This window comes from Sapajus apella, unplaced genomic scaffold, assembly GCF_009761245.1.
Source record: "Sapajus apella isolate SASKATOON/1434 unplaced genomic scaffold, GSC_monkey_1.0 scaffold2, whole genome shotgun sequence".
In the NCBI taxonomy this organism is placed as follows: Eukaryota; Metazoa; Chordata; class Mammalia; order Primates; family Cebidae; genus Sapajus; species Sapajus apella.
In genome coordinates, this window is record NW_022436942.1 from 28,765,710 (window position 1) to 28,772,066 (window position 6,357).

The following is a 6,357-nucleotide window of genomic DNA, read 5'->3' on the forward strand; positions in this document are numbered from 1 at the left end:
TTCTGCAGCCCATCAAGTGGTTAACATATAGACAGTATTTAAATCCTTGGGACTATGGCTGGGCATGGTGGCTCACGCCTGTAATCCTAGCATTTTGGGGGGCTGAGGTGGGTGGATCATCTGAGGTCAGGAGTTCAAGACCAGCCTGGCCATCACGGTGAAACCCCACCTTTAAAAAATAAATAAATAATAAATAAATAAATAAATAAATAAATCCTTGGGACTGGATGAGATTACCAAGGGAGGAAATGTAGATAAACAAGAAGAGAAAGGACTGAGTTCTGGAACACTACAAATTTAAGAGACTGGGGAAAAGAGGAGAAACCCAGAAAATCTACCTTGGAGATCACTTCCGAATAGTACACTGAGAGCAGCATCATTCTTTGAAATAATAGTTATAACGTAATGTTATAGTTATCAACTATTCCAGTATGTGAACATGCCCTTTATTCAAGCAGTTCTCTAATAGTAGCTTCTTAACTGGTCTTCCTGTTTATCCTCATTTCAGTCCATTGTAAATATTGCTTAGGTTAACCTTGGATTAATCTTAGTTATTTATGCCTGGATGAAAAATGGAAAAATTGGACAAGTATAGTATATTGCATTTATATAATGAAATATATTGTAATTCATTAAAAAATCATGTTGAAGAACCATTGTGTTGAATAAATAAAACATAATCCCAGTCTCCACATACACAAACATGCACACACAAAAACATATGACCAGAAATAAAATGCTATACATTTATCCATCAAAGTTTAAAATATTTATGGATGATGGGTTTCCAGGTAATTTTTATTTTTATTTTTTATTTTACATTGATTGATTGATTGAGACAGAGTATCGCTCTGTCACCCAGGCTGGAGTGCAGTGGTGCAATCTCAGCTCAATGCAACCTCTGCATCCTAGGTTCAAAGGATTCTCCTGCCTTAGCCTCTAAGTAGGTGGGATCATAGGTGCATGCCAATTTTTATTCTTTTTTTAATGGTTTTCTGCATTTCGCAAATTTCTTCATAAAAAATAAAGATTTTTAGAAAGCATACTTTAATCATGTTGCTTCACAGGAAACCAGCTTTGATTCTTTATTGCCTAAAAAGATAATGTCCAATTATCTTAATTTAGTAGTCAAGGCCCTTTGGAGTGGAGGCCCACCCTACTTAAAGTTTTCTCCTACTTGGCACAAACCCTTTGTTGCAGTTAAAAGGATTTGCTCAAGGTCTCCTAGATGTGCTTGGTACTTTGCTGCATCTGTACTTTTCTGAATGCTGGGATCCTCTTCATGTCCCTTCTTTTCCTATAATTTCCACAAATCCTTTAAGACATGATTTAAATTCTATCTCTTACCTAGTCCTAAGACCATGAATGAGGGAAGAGGTCTCCAAAAATGAATGACTGTTATTCATTCAGCATTTACCACAGCATCCTTAGCATTCTTATGGTTCCTTAGCCCAGCTAATTTTTGTATTTTTAGTAGAGACGGGGTTTCACCATGTTGATCAGGCTGGTCTCAAACTTCTGACCTCGTGATCTGCCTGCCTCAGCCTCCCAAAGTGCTGGGATTACAGGTGTGAGCCACCGCACCCGGCCACTATGGTTCTTTTTCTATAAGCCCATAATGTATTTCCCTAACTAGCACTTTTATGCACTTAGAGAACTTGTTCTGTAACTTGGAGTTCTTGATATTCCCCTGACCTCCTATGCACAGTGAGTATGCAAGAAACGTTCGTAGCAGTGTAGATCCAGGGTTATTTCAAATAAATATAGTTTTTGAAATTTGAAATAGTTCTGGATCTCTCCCTCTTTTTCTCTCACTCTGTGTGTTCTATGTACATTGAACTTGTTAAAGGAATAACAGATTTTCAGCAGTTAATTTCCTATAAGGGAAAAATGTAAATAAATGTAATTATAAACTATTGCTTAAATATTTTTCCTGCCCCAAAGGTCATTGGTTATTTTTACTTCAGGGAACATTCTCTTTTTACAGTCTCCTGAAATATAATGTAGCTTTACTTTTCTTCTTTATCCCCTGGTCCCAAATATAATCTCCACATGTGCTCTATCTTTGTAGGTGAAATACTTCCTGCCTCCGTGAAATCCAGCTCCCAGTGAATTTCTGTTGGTTTAGAGAGCAACTTGAGGATTTCGCATTTGGCACCATTCAATTTCCTTGGCATCTCTCCATAGTCACCATTTAGAAAGCTCCTGGTCGGTAGGATTTCTCTCCATCATACACTCTGTAGAGATTAAAAAAGGATTGTATTACATGGGCTTGGAAATGTGATGGAAAATGAAATTTGTCTTAGCAAAAATGGAAGCTTTTGAAACTCAAGTCGCTCTAACAGGACCCTTAGACAGGAATAGTTTTTAGGGGAGTAAAATGGCAGATATGGTGTAAGTTCCTTATTTAGATTGCGATTAAGTAAATATCATGATGTATAAAATTGCTCACTCAAAGCCATTTGCAAACAATATGATTACATGTATGTATTCAAAAATATTGGTGTATACATATGGATAAAGCAAGCTCGGATTAAGATCTTAAGAAAGATCATAAGCACTAAAGAGCTTATGGTGCATAGTAAATAGTATTTTACTGTTTAAGATGAAAACCATGTTAAAATTAAGTCAGTATAAGGAAGTCCCAACAGGCTCTGATTTTTTTATTTCTATGCATTTACAAAAACACAAATTTCTTTCTTTTTTTGACATATGTATAAGATCTTTATTATCAAAAGATTCTCTAAGAATTTCACTTTGGTAATTTTTTTTTATTCTACATTGAAATTTTTACCACATTTTTCTTCTGTTTTGTAAATTACTTTAAAATGATTGAAAATCACAAAATTCTTTGAAAAAGTTTTTTGGTGGGGCCAGACACATACATGCCTGTTATTCCTGCTGCTAGGGAGGTTGAAGCAGGAGGATTGTTTGAGCCCAGCAGTTCGAGATCAGCCCAGACAACATTGTGAAACTCCATCTTTGGGGTGCCTTAACCACATAGTTTCATGTTACCACTGGGTTTTCTTTATATGAATATAAATGCACACATAAAGGCCTGGAAAGCAACACACCAAAGCATTTATAGTGGTTACATCTGCAGAGAAGAATGGGCTGGGGAATGGGGAGTGTTAGTGATGAAGAGGTACTTTTAAATTTTACTTAATTTTTTTCCTAATCATCTATAATCAAAATGTAGTCATTTATTACATGCACAACGATTATTCAAGCAATTCTCCTGCCTCAGCCTCCTGAGTAGCTGGAATTACAGGCACGCACCAGCACACCGGCTAATCTTTTTGTACTTTTAGTACAGACGAGTTTTCACTATGTTGGCCACGCTGGTCTCAAACTCCTGACCTTGTGATCTACCTGCTTTGGGCTCCTAAAGTGCTGTGATTACTGGCATGAGCCACTGCGCCTGGCCCCATTATTATTTTTGTTTTTCAGATGTTGTTGCAAGTCATCATCGCTGCTAATGTCCATTGAGCCCTTATAGCCTACCAGCCACTAGCTCAGCGTTCTACATGTATTAATTTGTTGAACTCTCACAAAAATCCTATGAGGTGGGTATTGTTATTATTGTAATTTTTATAGTGAAGAAATAGATGTTGGAGATTGTCTTATACGAGCTGGTCACACAGCTAGCAAGTGATGAGACTGAGATGTGTCACTGGCAGTCTGACTTCAGATTCTGCATAGGAAAGAGAAAGGGAGTAGAACTAGTCAGTGGTTTAAGATATTTACTTGATTTCATAGTTGGTATATATACTTTTGTCTAATTGGGAGGTGACTAAAGCCATCTGTGTCTGGTTGATGTGTTGGTTGAAAATTACTATTATTATGAGGATGATTATTATAGTATTTAGTAATTATGCAGTGCTTTATACTTCAAAGAGCTATGCTTTATAATCATTTATTAGCTATGTCTCACAACAACTCTAAGATATAAAGATGCATTTATCATGCATATTTTGTGGAAAGAGAAGCTGAGACAAGGTAAGATGGGCAGTGTTTTGATAAAAAAGGAGTAAGAGTGGAAGGCAACCTCTTAAATTCCTGATACTACATAATACAATGTGGACAATAGAAATTTAATTAATTTAAACCTTTTAAAGCAGTGTCAGTTCCAATACTTGTTCATGATATTTAATTAAAAATAAAATGTAAAATATGCCAAAGGTTGATAATCATTCCCTTTTAGGTTCTCTATTTTGAGCTTTCTCTGCATTTGTGTCAATGTGACATTTTTGCTCAAATTCAACCTTGACATCTCTCATTTCTCCACGCAAGCACAATTTGACTAGAGATACTGGTTTTCAATGTCAATATTATATGGCTTCAAATTGCTTCCGTTGTTTGTGAAACCACATGCATAGGATTCGTCATGATAACGTTTAATAGAAACAAACTTCATGCAAGAATTATATGGAAATTAAAAGAAGTTTTAGACATCTGGCAGACTGTCCATTTCAAAATGAAGATTATAAACATGTCAATATGACTTGGGGTGGGAAGGGGAAAAGGATCTATGTGGGTTTATTATAGTGACCTATAAAAGGCCTGGAAGAGATTTATGCAGTCTTCTATAAATCTGGTTGTCTCTTTCAGTTGGGAGGCAGTCATGGCCATGGCACATGGAAAAGGATCAATAAATATTAGTTTAGTGGTTATAAATGTGTCTCTGGGGACAGACTGCCTGGATTCTAATCCTGACCCCATCATTTGCTAGCTACCTGAACTAGCTTTGCTTGTGTCTCCATCCAGGGAAAAATTAATTAAAAAAAAAAAAAGAATTATGCCCCATAGGGTTGTTTGTCATCAGATCTATTTAAGTAATTGCTATTATTTGTCTTTTGTCTTTCCAAGGCTGCTGACGAATAAACTTAGCTACAACTCCATTAAAACGTTGGTGGTAATGATATTTATAATTTGATGTCTGCACTTGTCTTGCTTTTTTAGAAATGGTACAATGTGGCCAGGCATGGTGGCTCACACCTGTAATCCCAGCACTTTGTGAGGCCAAGGTGGGCAGATCACCTGCAGTCAAGAGTTCGAGATCAGCCCGGTCCAACATGGTGAAACCTGGTCTCTACTAAAAATATAAAAATTAGCCGGGCATCGTGGTGATCACCTGTAATCCCTGCTACTCAGGAGGCTGAGGCAGGAGAATCACTTGAACCTGGGAGGTTAAGGTTGCAGTGAGCTGAGATCATGCCACTGGACTCCAGCCTGGGCAACAGAATGAGACTCTGTCTCAAAAAAAGAAATGGTACAACATGGTACCCCACAATTGCTACCCCAGAAAAACAATTTAAAATTATCTCAAAATACATTGAATAGTGATGAGCACATGTAAAATCTGTAAGGCAAAATTCTATACTTGATTCTTTAAAACATCCCTATGATCCCATATACCAGTAGTCCCAAACTCTGTCTACCATAAAGATACCACATGTGGGTAAGGCCAGCTCACTGCACTGTTTGAAGAGAGATGCTGCATCTGAACTAAAGTCACTGATGCCTTGTGGATGCATGCCAGATGTCTGCCAGAGTGTTTAAACTTCAAGAGATGCCAGAAGTTGGGAATTTTTTTTTACATGACATTTCTCAATTTTAAAATTTTGATTCAATTTATTTTTTGGTACAAAACTCCCTGGATCCAACAACACACAATCTTTGCCATAAATATTTACACTAATACATATATACTAGTACACTGTGCTATTATTCAAAGCAAATGTTTTTGAGGCATGAATAAAAGATGAGGAAGACAAAATATGAAAAGGTCTTCAGAAACTCCCAAGTGTAGTGGGGAGATAAGCAACAATGTCACAGAAGAGAGTGAAAAGTGTCACAGTAGAATGTGGAAGTTAGAATTTAAGCTTCGTGGTTAGGATCAGGTCTGCATTAAACCAACAAAAACAAAGAACCCCAGTATCTCAAAGCTTGGCAAAAAGTGGACACCCAAGTAGATGGCTCGTTTCTTTAACAAAACACCTTAGTGGATTTTGGGGGTAGGAGCTATGCGTAGACAGGGCCACAGCCTTGCACAGTTCCAGGGGGCATCATTTGTGTTTGTTATCTCTTAAGCATCATTCATGTTGTATTCTTTGTGAATAGTACCCCCTGGAATTGCATAACATGGTGATTGTGTCAATAAAGGTGGCCTGGAGTCTGGCCTGTGATGAGGATTGAGAGTTACATCCTTCTACATAATAAAATAACAGGAATTTTAAGTTTTTCTTAGCAGGTAGAGGCAGGCAGGTAGAGGGACACCTGAAATGGACAAAGGAAAAGGGTTGAGAAAAAAGACAGCTCTAAAATGAGGATGGGCCAGTAATTTGGCAAGAACCT

General features: G+C 37.2%; 1 long non-coding RNA gene across 2 annotated transcripts; it reads left to right on the top strand.

The window, feature by feature from the left end:
- Positions 1–216: 216 nt before the first annotated feature.
- Positions 217–5,037, top strand: LOC116562839. Of its 2 annotated transcripts, XR_004274106.1 has the most exons (3): positions 217–402; positions 2,072–2,208; positions 3,451–5,037. It is a non-coding gene; the product is annotated as an uncharacterized LOC116562839 (long non-coding RNA). The 2 variants fall into 2 exon arrangements; XR_004274107.1 differs by lacking the exon at positions 3,451–5,037 and having other exon boundaries at positions 2,072–3,234.
- The last annotated feature ends 1,320 nt before the right edge of the window (positions 5,038–6,357 follow it).